This window comes from Lissotriton helveticus, chromosome 3_1 (assembly GCF_964261635.1).
Source record: "Lissotriton helveticus chromosome 3_1, aLisHel1.1, whole genome shotgun sequence".
In the NCBI taxonomy this organism is placed as follows: domain Eukaryota; kingdom Metazoa; phylum Chordata; class Amphibia; order Caudata; family Salamandridae; genus Lissotriton; species Lissotriton helveticus.
Genome location: NC_136061.1, coordinates 1,048,559,865 through 1,048,583,377, shown reverse-complemented (window position 1 = coordinate 1,048,583,377; position 23,513 = coordinate 1,048,559,865). Strand labels below are relative to the sequence as shown.

Below are 23,513 nucleotides of genomic sequence, written 5' to 3'. Positions count from 1 at the left end.
CGCAGACTTCCGGGCCTTCCCGGCTGAATGGCTTTCTAGAAGCACAGGGTTCGGTGGACATCTGGAGGCAGTTCCACCCGGACGACCAACAATACACATACCACTCGGCGGTCCATGACAGTCTGTCACGGATTGACTACTTCCTAACACTGGGCGACGGACTCCTCACTATCGATGACGTACATATTAAGCCAAGGGGTATCTCGGATCATTCCCCGTTGACACTGGTTCTCTCCAACCCGGAGCGGTCCCGAAAGCGCATCTACCCGATATACCCGGGGTACCTTAAGGTGCCACTAGTGGCTAAAACACTGAAGAAAGCGACAAGGTGCTACCTCGCAGAGAACGTAGGCTCAGTATCATCCCCCTCTGTCCTGTGGGAAGCCTACAAGACGGTCCTTCGAGGGCAAGCTATATCCACCATAACAAGGTACAAGAACACCCAGAAACAGGAACTAATGGATTTAGAGGACAAACTTGCTAGGGCTAACGAAGAACATATGGCTGATCCATCGAGGGACACGCTGCACGCGCTCCGGCTGTGTCAGCAGCGTCATACCGATCTTCTACGCCGTAGAGTAGTAGAGAATATAGCGGCCACAGCGCACAGGATATACGATGTCGGGGATAAAGCTAGTAAGCTCCTAGCCTGGCTAGAAAAGAAACAGGGAGGGCAGAGAAATATACTACAGTTGAAGGACCCTGCAGGTGTAATACAGACCCGTCCATCACTGATAGTGGGACTATTGGCAGACCATTTCCAAATGGTATATTCCCCTGAATTGGACGTTACACAGGAGATGGCAGAGACGGCTCTCGTGGGAGTACCCACCCGCACCCTGTCACAAGACAATGTGGAGGAGCTGGAAACAGACCTAACCGCTGAGGAGTTACAGATGGCTATCGCAGCACTACACTCAGGGAAAGCACTGGGCCCCAACGGGATACCGATTGAGTGGTACAAAACCATGTCAGAGACGCTTAGTACACCCCTACTCAATATGTTTACTGAAAGTCTGGAACGGGGACAATTGCCGCCTGACCAATGTGTGGCTACCATAGTGGCGATCCCGAAACCCGGCAAACCGCCGGAAGAATGCGGCTCATACCGTCCAATATCCCTCCTCAACGCTGAAAGCAAAATCTTGGCGAAACTACTGGCCAACAGATTACTGCCTCATCTAGCACACCTAATACACCCAGATCAGTCGGGGTTTATGCCGCACAGGAGTACGGCGATGAATCTCAGACGATTACATGGTGTGATGGCGCGAGCTCCATTTTTGACAGAACCGGCAGCAATCCTCTCGCTTGACGCCAAAATGGCGTTTGATTTGGTAGAATGGCGCTACCTCTTCGCGGTCTTAGAACATATGGGTTTCGGCCCAAAATTCATAGCGTGGATTAAATTATTGTATAGTAACCCAGTGGCGCGAGTGACGGCGAACGGCCACATCTCAAGAGAAATACCGCTAGCAAGGGGTACGAGGCAAGGCTGCCCGCTCTCGCCGCTATTGTTCGCCTTGGTGCTGGAGCCGTTAGCCACTATCATTAGGTCCACCCGGCTATTGCGGGGCATAGACTGGGGAGACAAGTGGGAGGACAGAGTGTCACTATATGCCGACGATATGTTAATATACCTAACGGACCTGGCAGTGGGAATTCCAGTGTTACTGGCGCTGTGTGAGAAACACGGTACAGCCTCAGGTTATAAAATTAACTGGTCGAAATCGGTGATTTACATGCTGCATGGAACGCCGCCTAACCTTGGAAAGGGCTGCCCATTAATATTGGAGACCGCATCCTTCAGGTACTTGGGGATCCAAATCACGCGAAACCACACGACATTTCAGGACCTGAATCTAAGGCCGCTGCTCGAAAGATTGAAAACGGATGTAAAACACTGGAAGACCCTCCCATTAACGTTATTGGGCAGAGCAGCGCTATTCAAGATGATGGCGCTGCCCCGTTTCCTGTATGTCTTGGAGAACACGCCGGCGATGGTCCCATCGTCGTTCTTCAGACAGGTATCAGGTCAACTGTCGGGCCTACTATGGGGGAACCGACCAGCTAGGGTCGTACAGGTGAAACTGGTCAGACTGGTACAGTGGGGGGGTGGCTCTCCCCAACCTGGAACTATACTACTGGGCGGCTCACCTCAAGGTGATCAACCAGTGGATGCATGCACCGCAGGATGACCCGGCGTATTTAGCAGACAGGAGGCAGCTGGCCCTTCTGGCCCCGCTCAACAACAAGGGACTGACGGCAACACTGATTGGCCCAACTAGACACACAGCGACGCTATGGCATAAAGCACAGGTACGACTGAAGTGGGAGGGTGTGATTACACAGCTTACACCCTTGTGGGACTCCAAGACCCTGGGTAACCTAAGGCATAGTAAAGGGTTTACCCAATGGGATAACATCGGGATATCCACTGTGGGTGATATGTGGACGACGGATGGGGTGGTTCCATTTGAGACCCTGAGGGAGCAGTATGATCTGGGCATTAATGAGACATACCGTTACATACAGATTAGACATGCATTAATGAATGCAATTGCACCAGGTACTAAGGTCCCGGAATCTGCTCCGTTGGAAGACCGCCTACTCACAGACTACATGGAAGCCAGCGCCACTTCCCTCACCTACCGCAAACTGATAAACAATCTACCCGACCCGTTGCAGAAACTGAAAGAGAAATGGGAGGACGAATTAGGGGAGATGGATGAGACAAATTGGAATGCAGCAATGGCGTCACCTAGAGAAGCTGGTATCTCGGCGAGATTTCGGCTAGTGCAATTTAAAATATTACACCGAGTATACTACACGCGCACCACCCTACATAAAATTCAGAGGGCAGACCACCCTTATTGCTTGAGAAACTGCGGAGAAGAAGGCACACTGTTTCATACACTGTGGTCCTGTCCCAGCATGGTAGACTACTGGCGGCGTGTAACACGCACTGTTGCCCAGACTCTACGAATCCCCGTCACACCTGACCCTAGAGTATGTTTATTGAATGTATGGGGCCCGACCAACCTGACATCGCACGGACGGCAATGGGTGGTTATCGGAATGATGTTGGCAAAGCGAGACATAGCGCAAAAATGGGGGGCATCAGAAGCACCAACCTTAGCGCAGTGGTGCAGAAACATGGATATGCTCATGATGGCAGAGAGGGTGGTGTATCAGCAGAGAGCTAACCCACGTAAATGGAATAAAATATGGTCACCTTGGAACATGTATAGGGGGGATCTGTGTGAGCCACTGCCTGAAGAGGAGGATATAGACAGCTCAGGGGAAGAAGATGACATAGATGAGGGGTGACAGGAGAGGTAGGGATGCGCAACGACAGGAAAGGCTCCAGGATTCCCATGCTCTCCCGGCATGAATAATAGATATGCGAACTGTGGCGTACAGGGCTTTAACCGCTATACTACCATGATTAAACAAGACGATGTATATATTAAATGCTGCTGAACTTCCAATCTATGACCCTAAAAGTTGAACGTTGCAAATAAAAATGGAACAGTTGCGCTAGCGGTTGGATGTAGCTGAATGTTGATGCTACACTGACGAATGATTACTCCTGCTAATGTGTATGTCTTGATGCAACAATAAAAACAAATTTAAAAAAATAAAATAAAATTATTTGTACGAATATTGTTAACTACAATTTTAAAAACAATGCGATTGTTAAATCCATTTACTTTTATTACAATACTGTATCTTTATCTATATATATATATATATATATATATATATATATAAACGAATGTATGTCTGTCTGTCTGTTTGTCCTTTATGCATAACTACACCATTCATCCGATCGCCATGAAACTTTGGGAAGTTGTTGTGTACACTCCCGCGAAGGTTTCTGGCATAATTTTTTTTTTAAATATCGGCCCCCCAGGGCCCTCATAATCTTTCGAATATCGCGTGGAATTACAAAAATCATCAGTGGCTCAGTGCACGGGCTATATTAGCAGCTACTAACAACGATGTAAATGCCATGAATTTCAGCATTCAAAACAGAATACCAGGCGAAGTGACAACGTACAAGTCCATCGATACTGTGTACTGTGATGAATCAAGACGAAGTTGTCAATTACCCAACGGAATTCTTGAATTCACTGGACTTGCCCGGTATGCCACCGCACATTTTAACATTGAAAATTGACGTGCCTATCATTCTTCTCCGAAACATCAATCCACCACGCCTTTGCAACAGTACAAGACTTTCAGTGAAAAAGATGATTAACAATGTCATCGAAGCTACAATTTTGAATGGGAAATTCAAGGGGGAAGATGTACTGTTGCCACGTATTCCAATGATCCCAACAGATATGCCATTTGAATTCAAACGTTTAGTTTCCGGTGCGACTCGCTTTTGCAATGACCATCAACAAAGCACACGGACAATCACTGCAAGTGTGTGGACTCCATTCGGAGAATCCGTGCTTCTCACATGGACAACTGTATGTGGCCAGCTCACGCGTCAGAAAACCTTCTGATTTATTCGTGTACGCACCAGACGGAAAAACAAAAAATATTGTGTATCCACAAGCACTCTAATAAATAAATAGAATTAAAACGACACTTTGAAATGTTTTCCATATTAAAATTAATAAGTTTCAATAAAAATGACAATGTAAATTGAATGTTATCATAACAAGTTTCCTTGAATTTCCTTTCTTCTGAGATAGCAGCAACGTGCGACGGGTAAGCTAGTGCTTTATATTTTACAGTTAATATTTGACATTTTTTACAGACAATTTTTTGTGGCTATATTTCGAATTTGCATGACATAAAATATTTGTTTTAATATTTTGAACGGTATCTTTTTATGACGTATTTTTGTTATCGATATTCCAACAAAACAACAATGGGCAAACCTCAACAATTTTTGGATGAAGTGCAGTAAAATGTCAATTTGGTCTGACTACCTTCCGGCACAAAACCTATCCTTTGCGGTGGTCTCTTGCTTTTTCAATCTTTCTCCCTTGTAACTGTGGTCTGTCTATCACAAGGATCACATTAGGGACACCCCTTTCCCACACTTATATGATGATGGTTCTTCCAGGGGCTGGCAGAATAGAGTAGTGAATGAATAAGGAGCAAGTTAGGGGAATAATGAAATCTGTCCTTAGTTTATGGCAAAATGCGATTGCAATTTTTAAGATCTGGATAACTATAAATACTGCTTTATGAAGATGACCTACTTGGGGGAAATTAACTTTGCTACTATAATAATTGGCTGGGAGGACATTAGAAATGAGAGGTTGTCTTTATGCTTACAGAGGCCTAAGCAGAGGTTATTCTCATTCAGGATATAAATCTTTCATAAAGCTACAGAATTCTTTTTAACCCCATGTGAATAAAGGAGTAATTGCCCCCTTTCACGCCTCACCCTTCCAGTGGTGGGATATACTGTTATTTAAGAAGGGAGCGTGATCTTAACTAGTAACTGGGGCAAAACCCATACTTGAAGATCTAACTGTTGCAAAATCTTTTGCTGCTAGCTTTTAGAGCCAAAATTCCTACACTATTATATGAGCTTCACTCTAATCTGTTTTGTTAGTAGAGAACCTTATGTAATCTCCAGAAACTGAATATTACATTATTAGAAAAAAACTAATCTGCAATTTTGGCTGTTCGAAAGTCGCATATTCAATCAGCAATGTATTGTGTGTCAGATTAACACAAATTTGTGTAATGCAGCTCAGCAAGTTAGGTTGCTGCCCGGAGTTGCACGAATGGGAGAGAGCAGAACTGCAGCATTTTTACAAACATTCGACAGTCTTGCTTTCTCATTTCACTGGCACACTTTGGACTCCCTCTGGCCATTCGAAGGTGCTTGTATTGTGGTCAGTATCATTTTTGTGCTGAAAGGACTACCTTCTGGCACAAAACCTATCCTTTGCGGTGGATTCCTCTTGGCAAAAAGAGGAAGTAACAAGGAGAAATTAAGCTATTTCCTTTTGTTACGCATGCCTCAGGGAGGCATACCATTTTGGCGCAAACGAATGTATTCAATTCTTTGTAGATATGGGTTTGTAACAAAATCCAAGGGCGGGTGCAAAGAAACACACATAAAACACCCACTCCCTCACGCAATGCAGCACTATTCACTGCAATGTGTAACTTTTAATTTACAAACCCATGCAATTCAACTTTGTGTGCCTTTGAAAATCCCAAAATTGATTTTGCAACAGGGCAAAGTCAATAAAGCAACACAACCAGATGCAAAATCTTGGTAAATCTGGGCCTAAATAATTGGGCTGCTAAAACTTGAAGATGCATGGCAAAAGTATGTATCCATTTGCACCTAGTTTTGAATTTGTTTTCCATGGTACCATTAGTGACCTTGTGCTGATTTGTTGTTATTTACAAAGCAATTTATAGCCATGGAATATAAGATGCTGGTAGCCCGGAGGGCCATAAAGTTTTCTTCTTCTTTTCTTTGAAGGCTTTTGTTTTTAGATCATATCTGAGGTACAAGAGACTAAGTGCTAAATCTGTGCTGGAAAATTACTTAATAACCAATATTTCAGGTAGGGGTTTTCTTTAAGGATTGCATTATTCTGCTCCGAAACTTTAGGGTCAGCTGTATCAAATATAGAGGTTAGTCTCCTGGTTTGAATTGTGAAGCCATATTGTTCAGAAAAAGTGGAAGCAAAGAGTGACTGGGCACATATCTCAGCTAGAAAGGGAACACCAGACATCAAATTCTGCAGGAGTAAGGAAGGGATTGCAAGTAAAAAATAATTCCTGTAAAATGAAACTTAGAATCGTCTGTCTTTTGAGGTGGAAAGTGGCTATTCAGACAAGAATAATGGAGGCTAACGGTATTACAAGAACTCATATGACAATGTTACCTCTCTGAACTCAGATGAACTGATATCACAGAGATTTACAGAACTGGCAGCTGGGTGACAGATGTCCCTTATTTTTATTGAAATGTTGCTTGCCTTAGGCCAACGTCTCTTAAAATTTGTAGGGGGTGTGAAGTGTATTAAAACTAATGCAAATATTTGTTAGCCCAGATGATTTTCCTGTGACTACTTATTCAGATGTACCAGCATAGGAATGCATGGAGGTGAGGGTGACTGGTTTGGTGCTACCTGTTGTGACAACTTTTGCTCAGTTTACATACACAGGGTGTGGATTGGTGTTCACTTTACTAGGATCACTGTGAACATGTGTGAGTTAAGATAATCTTGCAAAGTAAAAGGATGGATACTTATTTGTCTATTACTCCTTAGGAATGCATTGGCTTGTGGGTGACACAGAGGGGCCCATGTTTTGGTGGAAATTTTGCGTGGCTCATGCTAAATCCTCACGGCCCTTGTAGGGCGATGTGGTGTGTTTGAAACATAACAAAAAATTTAAACCAAATTTGATTTTCCTATAGGAAACGTATGATGACTTGTTCGGACATAACTTCATAGGAATTAATTCAGGTGAAGGTGACCAGTTTGGTGCCAATTGTTGTGACACATTTTGCTTGACTCAGACAATTTACAAATAGGTAGCGTAGAGGGATGATACCTTTATTAGGATCGATATGAATATTGGGAAGTCAAGATATTATTCACCTAAAAAATGGATGGTAACTTATTTATCTATAGCTCCATTCGGATGCTTGGCTTGAGGCTTGCAAAGTGGGCACAGGTGGAAACATTGCTTGGCTCAGGCTCAATCTTACTGGTGCTTGTAGGGCAAAGTGGTGTATTTGAAAAGCATCATACATATTTGGGACCAAATATACTTTTCCTATAAGAAAACTACAATTATCTATTTGGATGTAAACTCAAAGGAATGGGATGGATTGAGGTGAAGGAAACCAGCTTAGTGCAGCCTGTTGTGACAAATTTTGCTAGGGTCAAGCAATTTCCAATCATGTAGTGTAGAAGAATGCTCTCTTTATTAGGATCAATATGAAAATGAGTGATACAAGATGACCTTGAAGGTAGAAATGATGGTTACTTTTTTATCTATAAGTCCATAGAATACTTTGGCTTGAGAGTGGAACTGTGGGCACAAGTGAAAACATGGTTTGGCTTCGGTTAAATCCTTATGGAGCTTGTACAGGTGCTGGTTTTGCCAATGTGTTTTTCCTAAAAGGAAACTATAATTACTTATTCAGATGTAACTCCATAGGATTGCAGTTGACCTTGATCGGAGAAAGGATTGTTACTCCTCATTTATCTACAACTCTATAGGAAGGCATTGGTTTTAAGGTGGCACAGGTGGAAACGTTGCTTGGCTCGGTACAAGTCCTTATGGAGCTTGTAGGGAGTGTGGTGTACTTAGAATATTTGTGAGCCAATGTGAATTTCCTATACGGAAATTTTGATTACTTTTTCAGAGATAACTACTTAGGGATGCATTGAAGTGAGATGGGCTGATAAGGTGCCACAAATTGTGATCAATTCAGACAATTTACACACAGGTATTGTAATGGGGGTGCTCCATTTTTTAAGATATGAATATGAATTTTGAGGGTGGCAAAGCTGTCCCATGTTTTGGTGGAAAGTCTGTTTGTGTCAGACGAAATCCTAATATAAGTTATACTGATATGTATTGTGATTGAAAACCACATATTAATAGTATGGCAATGCAAAGTCCAATAAAATGGAGTTCATTGAATTATTTAAGGTTGTATTTTATATAAAAAGGCTGACTGCAACTAAAACGCTGGCTGAATAAGATATTGCCCCAATAAGAAGCTAACTTCAGCCTCAGGGCTGGTGAAAACCTGGAGGAGGTGGGTTGTGTGGGTGTTAGGCCGCATCTCACCAAGTAAGCAAGCCTTAGTGACGTGTGCAAGCCATAGGTGTAAAGCGGGCTTGTGTCATGTGTGAAACCTTCCGTCATCCCAAGCTTTTCAATCGACAACAAGTTGCATTCCCTGACTTCTAGTTTAGCTTCTAACATTGCAGTATTCCTTCAAAATTCCTGGTATGCGAATGCTGCCAAGTAAAAAGACAGAAGAGGCTGGAGAATGCTAGGTCACCCAGTTCCTATGGTTGTCACAAATTACATTCCCAGCACATCTCACTGGGGGCTTAATACTTCCATGATCAATACAATTAGTAAATGGCAAGTTACCAATACCATTTTACAACACCATCTAAAGCAGAACCAGTGAATAGTAATATGATCCCCCCTTCTCACCCCCTGTCCTGCACCACTCCCCTGTCTTTTCTTCGGTCTATGTCCAAAAGCGCCAAGATGCTCCTTGGAGTGAACGCTGCGCTATATAAAAATGTATTTCATTCATTCATTCAATAGGAGGTTATTTTTTAATGAGATGTTTCTATTTAACGAGGGTTGTTCATCTCATGCCATAATTTCCATGCCGCTGGTTGTAATCAGATTACTTTATTTAAATGAGTTCCGTTGCTTGGTCTCATACACAAAATTAGGTAGGTTGCAGGGCACAAGTAAAGGGTACACGCGGATGCATGGCATCCACAAATTATTTACGCAGGGTGGATGCTGTCCACCCTGCCAAGAAGTTGGGCCTCGCAGAAATATGCTGAACTTGTCCTGGTGTAATTTCTAGGCACCGTGACAAGTTCAGCTGCGCCTGCATGTTGTCATCTTTCCATTCCCAGAGGCAACGTGCAGGCAGGAAAGAGGGTTTTTTCTTTCCACCTCCAGCTGGGAAAATAAATAAAATCCGAAGTTAAGGGGCCATCATGCCTCCTTTTGACTGGAAGCGGTCTGGAACCTCACACTTAAAAGCAAATGCAACAGAAGGGAAACAAAAGCACACAGCTTCTTATCACTTCATAGGTATTTAAGAGAGGCATGCTTTGGACTTTGTTCAGTTCCTGTATGCAAGTGCATGCACTGTAATAATGCCAAATGTATTGGTCTGTCCCAGCATATATACTTATAATTTAAATAGCACTAGTGTATTTCTTTAATAGCACTACTCATCCCAATGCGGGTGTCAGAGAGCTTTATGTAACATAAGCATAATACATAGACAATAAATCATACAAGTATATAAATGATTGTACAGGATGCGTTACATAACACGGCGAGGGATACAAGACTTAAGAGTTGCATGTACTTCATAGCTCACAGTGCTATGTTAGAAAAATTACAATTTATGAACTGCAAGTAACAAAAGGACTACTGTGTTGAAAGCAGTAACCCACTTATCAAGCTACATTTAAAAAAAATCTGTCATCTGGATGTTACATGATGTGCTTTGCAGGAGACACATTAAACGTATTTACTACTTTTATTCATATCTGGGACAACATAAAACACAGATCTCTCCGGTAAAAGTGTTAACCTCCAAAGATATCTTACCATTGTTACTATTCCATGAGATTTACAGGTCACACAAAGATATCTGTAGCAAGTGCCTTAACCCCATAAAATATTTTAAAATGCAGACTTTGCAACCAATTAAGCAGAACAGATCTACTACCATGCTTCTCCTAGTTGACCATTTCTTTGTGATGGTTTCTTTAAAAAAAATGACATGGTTTAGTTGAGGCCCAGATGCTCTGACGCATTATATACCTGATAAACACAAGTGTGAGGACTTAATATTTGATGTCACTCTTGTGATGTCACTTTCAGTGAGGTCACTTCCTGTGATGTCACAAGCAATGTCACGGGTCGTGACGACATAAGCTGTGATTGCACACGCATGGCGTCATTTGTATACTGCCTAACTTGGTTAGCCCTCTCACTTCATTTTATAGGACTTGTGCCCTGGTAGGCTGTGGCAAATAGAGCTGCCTGATCAATGCAGAACTACCAATGACGTCGTCTTCCCACTTTAAATTATGTCGAGCGAGTTTTTGAGCTGCATCTAGTTTTGCAGATCACTTTATCATGCTTTCAAAAAAGTATCAGAAACCGACAGATAGAGCTTAGGTCACAAGAGGTTTGGCATTACAATGATGGGAAATTAAAAAGCGGCATGTGAAAAGGGGACAGCTAAACCTACGGGGTTTCCGTAAAAAAATTATACTTAGCATGCGTAAGGAATGATGAGAAAGCATGCTTCTGCAAATAAATACAAGAACTTACCTTTGTGTATGCACCGCCACATGGTAAACATCTAGAAAGTGATGAAACCGGGCAACACATGTTCTTAAACTGCGGGTCCATGAATTCATTCTATGTCCACCTTAATCGAATGTCATTCCTCCGCGATTTTAGCACTTCCGGGTCGCATAACAACCAGTCGCACGCCAGAAGTAGTTCTGGGTGTGGTCTGAAAGGGGGAGGTTCTGCTATGTTAAGGTGACCGAGATTTATCGAATTGTTGCCCGTCAGCCGCTCGAGAAGCGCCGCGTGAAATTCCGAAGCGCTGATGGTGTGTGGAATAAGCTCTTGCGTTAGTCCGAAATTGGTACCGTCCAGTTTTTACTGGGTTGTGAAACGCGGGAGGCAGTGCAAGCGTCGGACAGAAGTCTTTTGAAGGGCTCGAAGAAGAGCTGTTTCGTGGAGAGTATATTATGGCTTCTTTTCCGGAACTCCCTTCTGTAAATCCGGCGAATTTAAAAGTTATAACTCGGCAGTACATTGACGTCTTGGGTGTGACGGCTATGACAACTTCAGACTGCATTCTAGTCCTGAGCAGTTTACCACCTTCTCTAAGCTTTGACAGTTCGCTATTGGCACCTTTGGAGAGACAAGGTCACAGAACGAATAACTTCACGGTTACCCCATTTGTCAAATAAAAATCCCGGCAATTTCATCACGTGTATAGATTTTGGAAGGGCTAGGAGCATGTCCTTCAATAACACATTTGGACGACGCTCAGCTTTCTTTTTTTTTTTACAGTTTCTTTTTGTAAACTCATTTTTATTAGCATTTAAGATAAACTCAGTTCTCAATACTACTGTTAGCCATTCTTTACAGCGTTATATCATAGCATATCAGTCCAATCTCCAATCGGTGACCATTATACAGTGCCTAGTATTATCATCTGCCCAGTTCAAGCAACGCGGTGGTATGAGCATTGCTAATGGAAACGGGAAACGATTGCAAGGAAAAACAGTGTCTCACGGGCGAGCCTCTCATGCGTACAACCCAAAGTTACAGCTATCATGAGGCGTTTACTAGGCCACCAATGCTCAAGACTAGATTCTAACCCATAGAGGCTCAGTCCTAGAGGCACACATTTCGGTGCTGTACGTGGGCATCGCAGTTGCTACTGAGAACACAATGGGTCCCGGGGGGACTTGGCACGAGCCGGTGTCCCCCTGGGATATTTCGCGCGATAGGATATCCCACATGGCGTGATTGGCTGTTACAGGAATGGGGAGGGGCTGTTTTGTGCGCGGAGCGGGAGGGCGACATCACTCGACAGGAGTGAAGGAGCGGTGGCGTCGTGTTTTTTGGACAGCTGTGAGGAATTCCTGTCAGCGTTTTGACAGTTTAACGCTGTACCGGCGTTTTAACCTTCAGGAGGCGCTGAGAGGCGATGTCGGCAGAAGACATTGCCAGAGAGGCAGTGAGAGCGCTGGTGGCAGTCAGGCGCACGGACTTACTGCGTCCTGGAGCCAATATTGATTATGCTGAGGAGGCAAAGCGCCCTAGGGGACTGGCGGCGGAAGGGGTGAGTCGTGCTGTGGCAGCATGTATGCCCCTTTCAGGTCGGCCGGGTGAGGCGGAGTGTGAGAAAATAATGTCTCTTATAAAGACTCGCCGAGCGCGCTCTGTGGGTAGGGGTGCTCGAGGCAAGAAGGCAGTAATGCGCTCCGCATCCGACCCATATGATGAGGGGAGGACAGGTTCTGCTGGCTCCTCAGGCAAAGAAAAAAGCGGGAAAAAGGAGTGGGAAATGCAGCACTAGTGAGGAGAACGGTCAGCAGCAAGTTAATATACTTGAAGGGGCACATTTGGATGTTTGTACTTCAGGAGCCAGAGTGCCTGCACAGTCACCAGGAATAAGGATTATACACCAAGAGGCAGCATTGTCAGGAAGGTTGCCTACAGTACATTATGTTATAGGGCAGGATGATGCCAGGATTGACATAGCGCCTGAGGCTTGGTCTGGAGGCCCTGTGACTCCGTTAGTTTAATTCCCCACGGACAGTGATGAAGAGGAGGAGGGGCAAGAGGATGTTGCTGGGGATGGGCTTGCTGGTTGCGGTGATGCAGCTTTCCCTATCCACGGCATGCAGGTTCAGAAGCGAGCAGAGCGTCAGGAGGTCCTGCAGCCTTAACCCAGAGGCCCCCCGAGGGTGAATTTTGGGCTGGTCTACAGTCAGGAGGATGATGATGTCAACATGGCGGTATATGACTTTCAGGCAGAAGAAGGGGCTTGTGGGGGCACTGTTGGTGAGGCAACTTCTTCGTTGATGGGTGGTTGTGGCGCAACTGGGGCTAATAACATGGACTGTGAGGTGGTGGCGGTCTTTCCAGAGCCCAGGCCACCGCCGCGTCTTCCACAGGTGGAGTTTGACTCGGATATGGGTCCGCAACAGGGGCAGTGGGTATGGGTGAAACACGCTGCTTTGCCCAAGAAGGTATTAGCTGGAGCAAATAAGGATCAGGTAAAAGGTAAGTTGAGAGCGGTTCCTCGCTGGAGCGGCGGGAACTTGGTAACGGACCTTGGTTGCAGATCTGTGGCTCACAGTTCTATTCCTATTACAGCGAAGCAAAATGCGGCTTTGGGTGCATCACAATATACCCGAAGCGAATCTGGTGCGGATTTTGGGTCATCGGACGGGCGCTCACAACAGAGGCCTGTGTCCAACTGGGTAAGATATGATGGTGACAGTGGAAATGGCTCCATGCCGAGCACAAGTTTTGCGGATAATGAATTTCATGATGTTTACGGTGGAGATATGTTGGTTTTGACAAAGAAAATGTGGAGAATCCAAGGGAGTGGGTGTTGAGGGAGGCGGCTCCTGGTTTGGGCGGTCAGGAGTTTGGGGTGAGGGGGGGGGTCATCTCACGTCTTATAGTGTGTTTCAGAGAACTGGAGCGGTTTTCTCTGCAGATCAGGGACGGCGTGGCGGACATCATCAACGTGATGGTCTTAAAGAATTTCAGCAAAGGGCTACACAGCTGCCATCAGGTAAGGAAGACTGGTGGGCTGCATGGACACGGCCTTTGGCGAGCGGCCAACGTGTGGGGCTTGGGGAGGGTGGTACTGAGGGGATTGCAAAGGTTCAAAGAGATTTGGGCACGGTGCCACAGGGTGCACAGCAGTCAATTTTGGGGTCTGAGGGTCAGATGGAAGGGGGTGGGGGGGGGGGGGGGGTAAGCCCTGTTTCGTCTTTAGGTAGTTCTTTGCAGAGTGAGAGTCAAGGGTGTGGTCGTACAAAACTACCTTATATGGTGTGGCCATGCCCTTGGGCACCCACTTGTCGCAAAGGACGAGACAAAGAATTTGGAGTCATGACTATGTGGATATTTTCCGGCTCTTACATAGGGATCTGCAGGCTAGAAAGGGATCGAAGGAGGAAGAGCTGGAGTTGTCCCGCCGCCCAAAAGTGCCTAAAACAATAGAAAACTGGACGGCTGCTTTCATAATCTATGCAAGTGTATATTGTGAGCGGTATCCAGAGAGGGCGGTGGCATTGTTCAAGTACATAGACATCATCAGGAGGGCACATTTGCAGGCGGGAGGCTACGCCTGGTTGAATTACGACGAAGAATTTAGGGCCAGAGTGAGTCCGTTTAACGACAAACCATGGGGGGAGGTGGACCAGGAGTTGTGGCTCCAATGGTTGTCAGGGCATCAGTCATCAACCACGATCCATACGGCCAGTGGCCTCCCCATAACATATCGGCCCTTTCTTCAGCGTCCCGCTCCACTGGGGGCGGGAGGTTTGGGAAGAGGACAGTTGCCTGCCACGGGAGCGTGTTGGGGCTTCAACCGGGGCTCATGTGTGCGACAATATTGCAAATTCAAGCATGAGTGTGCTCAGTGCGGGGGTAGACATGCCATATTCCAGTGTTTTCCCAATCAGCACCAGGGGGACCACGGGAGGGGGCAGAGAGGACGAGGGACCCTTCCACCTCTTGTACCAAAAGGCTCCTACCCCAGTTAGGCTTCGAGCTATGCTGAAATATCTGGAGGTCTACACGGATAGGGCAGCAGCGGTCAAGTTGTTCTGGGGTTTTAGGATAGGTTTTTGGATTGGGTACCAAGGTCCTCGAGTACAGCGTTGGGCTGAAAACTTAAAATCAGCAAAGGAATTACCTCATGTGGTCCGAGCTAAATTGGATAAGGAATTGGAACTGGGCAGAATAGCGGGTCCTTTTTCTCACTGTCCCCTGCCTAATTTGATGGTCTCGCCTTTGGGGGTTATTCCGAAGAAAGCCCAGGGTGAGTTTCGGCTCATTCACCATCTGTCCTGGCCGGAGGGTCAGTCGGTAAATGACTTCATCTCGGCGGATGACACGGCGGTGTCATATGCCTCAGTTGATGATGCTTTGCGTCTGGTTCGCTTGGCTGGGGTGGGGGCGCAACTTGCAAAATGTGATGTTCAGGCGGCGTTCCGGTTGTTGCCTATCCACCCCATGGATTTTGAGTTATTGGGAATGTATTTTGAAGAGGCATTCTATGTAGATCGTGTGTTGCCCATGGGTTGTTCCATTTCGTGTTCCCTTTTTGAGGCTTTTAGCAAGTTTTTGGAATGGCGTGTGATACGGAAATCTGGGCATGCGGCAGTTTGTCACTACTTGGATGACTTTTTGTTTATCGGACAGGCAGGAAGTGAACAATGCAACAAAGTTTTGGCTTGTTTTCAGGAGATGGCAGGTGAATTTGGAGTGCCGTTGGCTCCAGAAAAAACAGAGGGTCCAACGACGAAGTTAGTCTTCTTAGGCATAGAGATCGATACTGAGGCAATGGTGGCTCGTTTGCCCTTGGCTAAGGTGCAAGAGATTAGGGCCTTTTTGCAGGAAGTTCTTGGTGAAAAGAAGCTGCAGCTCCGACAGGTTCAGCGCCTGTTGGGGTATCTTAATTTTGCATGCAGATTGGTGAGAGCGGGAAGAACCTTCTGCAGACATCTTGGTTTTGCTATGTCGGGGGCTTCCTTGCCGCATCACCACATAAGACTAACGAACAAAGTGAAAGAGGATTTGGTCATTTGGTTGAGGTTTTTGGATGAATTCAATGGTGTGTCGATCAACTTTGTGGAGGACGACACGGTGTGGCAGGTCCAGATTTTCTCGGATGCTTCGAGGGCCCAAGGTTTTGGGCTATTTTGGGAAGGGCGCTGGTGCGCTGAGAGTTGGCCGGAGCATTGGGTAGCACAGGGCCGTAGTATCGCCTTCCTGGAGTTTTTTCCGCTACTGGTGGCATTGCAGGTATGGGGAGAGGAGTTCAGGGATCGCTGTGTACTATTTTACATCGACAATATGGCAGTGGTAAGTCTGGTTAATGGGCAGAGAGCGAGAGATGTGAGGGTTCTGCATTTGTTACGAGCATTTATGTTGCAAATCCTTAGGCTGAACATTGTCTTTAGGGCCTAGCATATTCCTGGGGTGAACAACTCAATCACCGATGCTCTGTCTCGTTGCAATTGGCAGAAGTTCCGGGAGTTAGCGCCACGAGCGGACAGACACAAGACGGCGATCCCTTCGACCATTTGGGACCTGGGGGAGTGAGGATTGCAGATCTGGTGGAGCATTCCATAGCTAAGTCCACGAGAAGGAGCTACCAACAAGCGTGGTCTGAATTTTTAATTTATGCTTCGGCACATGATCAAGATGGCACAGCAGTTGGAAATGAACAGTTTATGTTAGATTTTGTGTTACATTTGATGGACAAGGGTTTGTCGCATACAACGATTTCAGGCAAACTTGCGGGCATTTCATTGTATAGTCAGTTATTGTTAGGTAAGGTAGTACAAGTTGGGTTTTTGTTGTGGAGGATGCTGAAGGGTTTTGGGCGAAGCAAAGTTCATGTTAAATCTTTGAGAGAACCTATTACATTTGACTTGTTGAGGCGGATTTTAAGAGTTCTGCCTAGTTGTTGCTATAGCGAATGGGAATTAGTTAGGTTCAGGTTGTGCATGGTCTGGTTGTTCTTTGGCGCTTTCCGGATTTCGGAACTATTGGGTTTAAGGCACCAGACTGGGATCCAGACATTGGATATAAAAATTTTGGGAGAGATTGTTTTACAGATCAGGCTGAGACAGTCAAAGACAGACCAAACAGGGGTTGGAACTTGGATAAAATTGGGAGGGAGTGGGGTGGTGGGTTGTTGTCCGTTGGAGGAGTGGGAGTCATTTTTAAAGTCAAATGTTTTTCGTTCTGGGGTAATTTTTTGTCATGATCAAGGGGGGCAGTTGACTTGTTTTCAGTTTTTATCCGTACTGAGAAAAGGTCTATCATTGGTGGGGGGAAATCCACAATGCTTCGGGACCCATTCTTTTAGAATAGGTGCTGCTACAGAAGCTGCCAGACTGGGTTGGGAGAGGGAGGAGATACAGCGCATTGGAAGGTGGAAATCAAACTGTTGCTACAGATATGTGCGGCTGTGAAATGCACTCGCCCCCCCTTTTGTATACTAGTTAATGTTGTTTTTTTGTATCGTAGGTCGAGTGTTGGATTTCCCCCGGAAAAAGAGGACATGTATTGTGGGCCATTCTTTAGTTAAATGGTCATCAGTTTTTGCTGAACAGCAAATCTGTGGAAGGGGTTTGGGTTTGTATGGAAAAGAACATGAGGTGTTGTGGAAAGGGGTGGGGGGCATGAAATGGAATGAACTATTTCCTTTGCTGTCCAAACTGGCTGCTACATGGGGAATACCAGATCTACTAATAATACACCTGGGAGAAAACGATTTGGTGGAATTATCAGGCCTAACCCTGATTAAGCAAATGAAGCTGGACCTAGCAGTACTTAAAAATAATTGGGTGGGAACAACGATTGTCTGGACAGAATTTGTGTATAGGCACCAATGGAAAGGGGCTCGATTACATTCGGCGGTGGAAAAAGCCCGTCGAAAATTGAACAGAGCGATGAAAATTTTCTGCACGGCAATGGGCATAACAGTTCTGGTGCATGAGCATTTTTCAAGCGAGATGCTTCACTTATTCAGAGGCGATGGGGTGCATTTGTCGCAGATGGGACAAGCGTACTATCTTATGGAACTACGGGATGTGTTGGCAAAATTGTGAGGTGTTGATCTATGGTGTTCGCATACAGAAGTTTAACAAGCATTTACAATGCAATGGTTTTGCCTTTGTTAAAGTTAGAGCTATTGGCATTGCTCTTGACATTATTTTTATTTATGTGTTTTTTTAAAACATAAATAAATGGCATTGTCATTTACAATGCAACTAGCTTTATCTCTCGCAAATGACACACACAAACACCCAGAGAGAGCCCCCCACACACACACAGAGCCCCCCCACACACACACACAGAGCCCCCCACACACACACCCACACAGAGCCCCCCACACACACAGCCACACAAAGCCCCCCCCACACACAGCCACACAAAGCCCCCCCACACACACACCCACACGGAGCCCTCCACACACACCCACACAGAGCCCCCCCACACACTGCGACCCCCCCCCACACACTGCAAGCCCTACACACTGCGACCCCCATTTCAATAGATGTGTGATGCTTACCTGGTACTAAATTGGTCCATGCATGGCTGAAAGGTTGAAATGGTGTAGGAGGCAAGGGGACAAATGTGAGCATGGAGAGAAAGGAGTATAAGTTTGAGATTAGTGACTGGGTGAAAATAAAATCAGGAAGGACACAGGGTGGTCTTTCCAAATTAGATGGTCTATTTCAGGTAGAAAATGTCAGTAGGTTCTTTGTGTTCTTGAGGGGGGGATAGGTCCAACCGGCACCATAATCGGACGTTTATTGTTTATACCCATTCACAACAGGTAACTAGGCAGGATGGTCGTCTCAGAGCCCAATCAGCAGTGAAGCAACAAGGTCCCTAAACCTCCGTAGAAGCATGTGAAACACTGAGGGGCCCTCCTCACCACACACAGGGCTGAATCTGCACTCTGAATCTGCACTCTGAATCTGCACTCTGCACTCTGAATCTGCACTCTGCACTCTGAATCTGCACTCTGCACTCTGAATCTGCACTCTGCACTCTGAATCTGCACTCTGAATCTTGAATCTGCACTCTGAATCTTGAATCTGCACTCTGAATCTGCACTCTGCACTCTGAATCTGCACTTTGCACTCTGAATCTGCACTCTGCACTCTGAATCTGCACTCTGAATCTGCACTCTGCACTCTGAACTCTGAATCTCCACTCTGCACTCTGAATCTGCACTCTGCACTCTGAATCTGCACTCTGAATCTCCACTCTGCACTCTGAATCTGCACTCTGAATCTCCACTCTGCACTCTGAATCTGCACTCTGAATCTGCACTCTGCACTCTGAATCTGCACTCTGAATCTGCACTCTGCACTCTGAATCTGCACTCTGAATCTCCACAGTGCACTCTGAATCTGCACTCTGAATCTCCACTCTGCACTCTGAATCTCCACTCTGCACTCTGAATCTGCACTCTGAATCTCCACTCTGCACTCTGAATCTGCACTCTGAATCTCCACTCTGCACTCTCAATCTGCACTCTCAATCTGCACTCTCAATCTGCACTCTCAATCTGCACTCTCAGTCTGCACTATCAGTCTGCACTATCAGTCTGCACTATCAGTCTGCACTCTGCACTCTGCACTCGCACTCTGCACTCTGCACTCGCACTCTGCACTCGCACTCTGAATCTGCACTCTGACTCTGAATCTGCACTCTGACTCTGAATCTGCACTCTGACTCTGAATCTGCACGCCTTAAAATCCATTCTCGGTTCCTTTGTTTGCCTGATGTTCGTTACGAAATTTTATTAAAAGGTGAGCAGGAAGTTTCAAAGTGCGACAGCATAAACATTTTTTTTAACTATCAGCTTACGATTCCTACCTTATTTGGAAGTTTATCTACTTGAAATATTCCCTTTGTTCTGTAGTAAGCAGACCTTTTTATTCCTCGTGTTAATACGCATGCAATGTTTGTCAATGCCCCGCGGGTCAGGCAGTGTTCAGTAGCACAATATTGCTGCCTCGTGGCCTTTCGCTGCCGCGGGAAGTGCACAATTAGGCGATGCTGTGATCCCGGGTGCACTTTTCTGGTCGGAAAGTGGAAAGTTCGTGGTTTCACAGTGGGGGTCGGTGCCCTATAATAGGTAACACATGGGAAGCTCTAAATAAATAACTTCATCTAATGAGGCTGTCATTAAATAAAAAAAAGTAGCATGCTCGCCGCTGGGACATTTATCACCGCACAAATTAGTCTGTTTTCGCCTCATTAAAATAAAGAGAAACCAGCGTGAATTCGGTATACTTTACTCCCATGAAATAAAACACATCCAGCAAAGGACCTAACTCTAAAACGGATATTCACATATATGTACATCATTTCAGTCCTTTTTAATGTCCACAACGCTAAAACGTATAAAATAAACAAGCTTATAGTAACAATGAAAATGCTGCATCGGAAGGCGGGTGCCGACTCAATGCCGGGACAGATTCGGGGGCGTTCCCGGCTTTTGGCTGACGTCGCGTGACGTCGGCAAAAGCCAAAGAATCTCGGGAACGCCCCCGAATCTGGTCCGGCATTGACGGACAGGCCCCTCGTCCAATGGCTAGCCTCCATTTATGGAGCTAGCCAATCGGAGGAGGGGGCGTATCCCGACCCACACACACAACTCAAGAGGTTTTTTTGGCACATGCGCAAAGCGCATGGCCAGTCAAAACCTAAAAAATGTTCTTTTATTGCTGAGGTTGGGTGGGGCAGGAAAACACTTGGGGTTTTCCTGGGTGGCGTGTTTTTAGGGGATAGGATAGTCTAGAGCGGACGTATCCTTTCTCTCTGGGGGGTGGGGAGGGTAGGTGGAAACGGAAAGGAAAAGTTGGAAGGAAAAACATTGGATTGGTATTAAAACAGTTTTGGAGTTTTGGCAAATAATGAAATCATTGGGGAATGGTGATGTAAAAACCAGTTGGGGAAAAGGTTTTGGAAAATTATACAAAAGTGTTTGTTTAATAAATGTAAGGTTCAGAGTCTGTCTTTGGCTGTACTAATAATAAAAGTGACCTTTTATGCTATATAGCAGAGTTGTGTGGAGTGTCCTTATTTGCGCGATGGGTCCCGGGGGGACTTGGCACGAGCCGGTGTCCCCCTGGGATATTCCGCGCGATAGGATATCCCACACGGCGTGATTGGCTGTTGGAGGAATGGGGAGGGGCTGTTTCGTGCGCGGGGTGGGAGCGGGGGGGCGACGTCACTCGACAGGAGTGAAGGAGCGGTGGCGTCGTGTTTTTTGACCCACCCACCCGCCCTTAACTTTTTGTAGGTCGGTGAGGGGGTTTGTTGTTTATATGTCTGTTTTGTTTAGTTAAAAAAAAACAAAAAAAAATGAAATGTCACTCTAGGGCAGTCTTGACAGTTCTCCTTTTGCGTTATATTTTTGTTTAGGCGTGTTTTTAGGGGATAGGATAGTCTAGAGCGGACGTATCCTTTCTCTCTGGGGGGTGGGGAGGGTAGGTGGAAAGGGAAAGGAAAAGTTGGAAGGAAAAACATTGGATTGGTATTAAAACAGTTTTCGAGTTTTGGCAAATAATGAAATCATTGGGGAATGGTGATGTAAAAACCAGTTGGGGAAAAGGTTTTGGAAAATTATGCAAAAGTGTTTGTTTAATAAATGTAAGGTTCGTAGTCTGTCTTTGGCTGTCCTAATAATAAAAGTGACCTTTTATGCTATATAGCAGAGTTGTGTGGAGTGTCCTTATTTGCGCGATGCCTGTCATGAAAACAATAAAGTAAGGAAAAAGGAGGTAAAAGGAGCCAAAAGGAAGGAAAAGGGAGAGGGAGGTGTGACAGGGGGGACGAGGGGAGTCAAACGCTGGACAGGGAGGTGATTCACGAAGGGGCCAGCGCTACAGCAGCTAGAGCCACAGGCTGTCTCCAATGACAGGCGAGTAAGAGTCAGGGTCCACTATGGAAACGGGGGCATCGGAGCTCTCAGGCTCTGAGAGGGAGAGGTCGTCCAGTGGTTCCTCTGTGGGCTTCCAGAGACTTTCTGGGTCTGGGGGTATACTGCGTCCTCAAAGAGGCGTAAAGCCCGCAATCTCAGTGGTTGTAGTCTAGCATATTCCAGTTGATTTAGATAATGCACCAGGGGTTTCCATAATTTGGTAAATTTAGTGTCTTGGAATTGCAGACATGCTGTGAGTAGCTCCATTACCACTGTATGCCACAGACGGGTGAACCAAACGTTAATCGGCGGCGTTTCTGCCTTTTTCCATTAAAGAGCAATGATTTGCTTAGCAGCACCAAGCATGTGGAGGCTGAGGTGCCAATCGCAGCGAGTTATGGCACTCAGGTTCACCGGTCTGAGGCTTAGGACAATCATAAGCGGGTTCTCAGGCAGCAGGTAGCCAAATACCTGTCGAATATGACTGAGAACTTCCTTCCAATAGATGGTTGAGAGTGGGCACTTCCACCAAATGTGTAGGAAATCCCCTGGTGTGCTGGTGCAGCGCCAGCATAGAGGCGAAGAAGTGGGGAACATTTTATGCAGCCTGTGAGGGGTGTAGGACCATTGTGTCATTACCTTATAGCCGGTTTCCTGTTGGGGTATGCTATGGAAGATCTCCGGGATGTCGCGCCATAAGTGTTCCCATTGGGTGGGCGCTATATCTATGTCAGTTACTGACTGCCACCGCCGTGTGAAGCAGTTCGCTGTGAATGTTGGAGAACTTGATATGTACGAAATATTAGTCCCCTAGAGTTATCAAAGGCACGTACCAGCCGTTTGAACGAGGTGAAAGGTCGAGTGGCCACTCGTATCAGAGAGGACGCTTGTTTCCAGTGCCGAAGTTGAATATACTGAAACCGCGCCCCCTCCGATTACTTGAAGTCCCGTTTGCATTGTTCAAAAGTTTTGAGGGTATCCCCCGCAAAGAGATCACGAATCGTCCTACATCCCCTTTCCGTCCAGTCTGACAAATAGGGCGGGTGAAGGGCTGGTGGGAAGCGAGAGTTGCAAGCTATTGGAGTGTGAGGAGATGGGAAGGATGGTAGGGACCGCGATACAAGCTCTTCGGGAGCGTGCGTCACGAGGGAGCCACGCGAGGTCCCAAATGGGACGACAGGTCACTGCCCTGTCCATATGAAACCAAACTTTCTTGCTCTCCCACGCCATCCACTCCTAGATGAAGCGGAGGAGTGACACCCAATAATATTCCAATAGATTGGGGCATGCCAACCCTCCCATGTCACATGAAAGCATGAGTAGTTTACTAGAGAAACGTGACTTTTCCCCTCCCCATATAAACGCAGTTAGCTCACACTGAAGTGCCTGAATTTGATGTTCCCGGGATTGGTGTGGGTAGCATCTGGAAAAGGTAGAGTATCTTTGGAAGGATCGACATTTTGACTGTGTTCAAGCCCCTCAGCCAGGAAAGTCATAGGGACTTCCACGCTCTTAAGTCAGCTATTACAACAGCTTTACACTCCTG

General features: G+C 45.9%; 1 protein-coding gene across 1 annotated transcript in view; it reads right to left on the bottom strand.

Annotated features, from left to right (window-relative positions):
- The window catches only part of FASTKD1 (FAST kinase domains 1), a 253,793-nt gene extending 242,591 nt beyond the window's left edge, over positions 1-11,202 (bottom strand). The window contains exon 1 of the mRNA XM_078681609.1: positions 11,068-11,202. The gene's annotated coding sequence lies outside the window, so the exon portion shown is untranslated. The remainder of the gene's footprint in view (positions 1-11,067) is intronic.
- Positions 11,203-23,513: the final 12,311 nt, after the last annotated feature.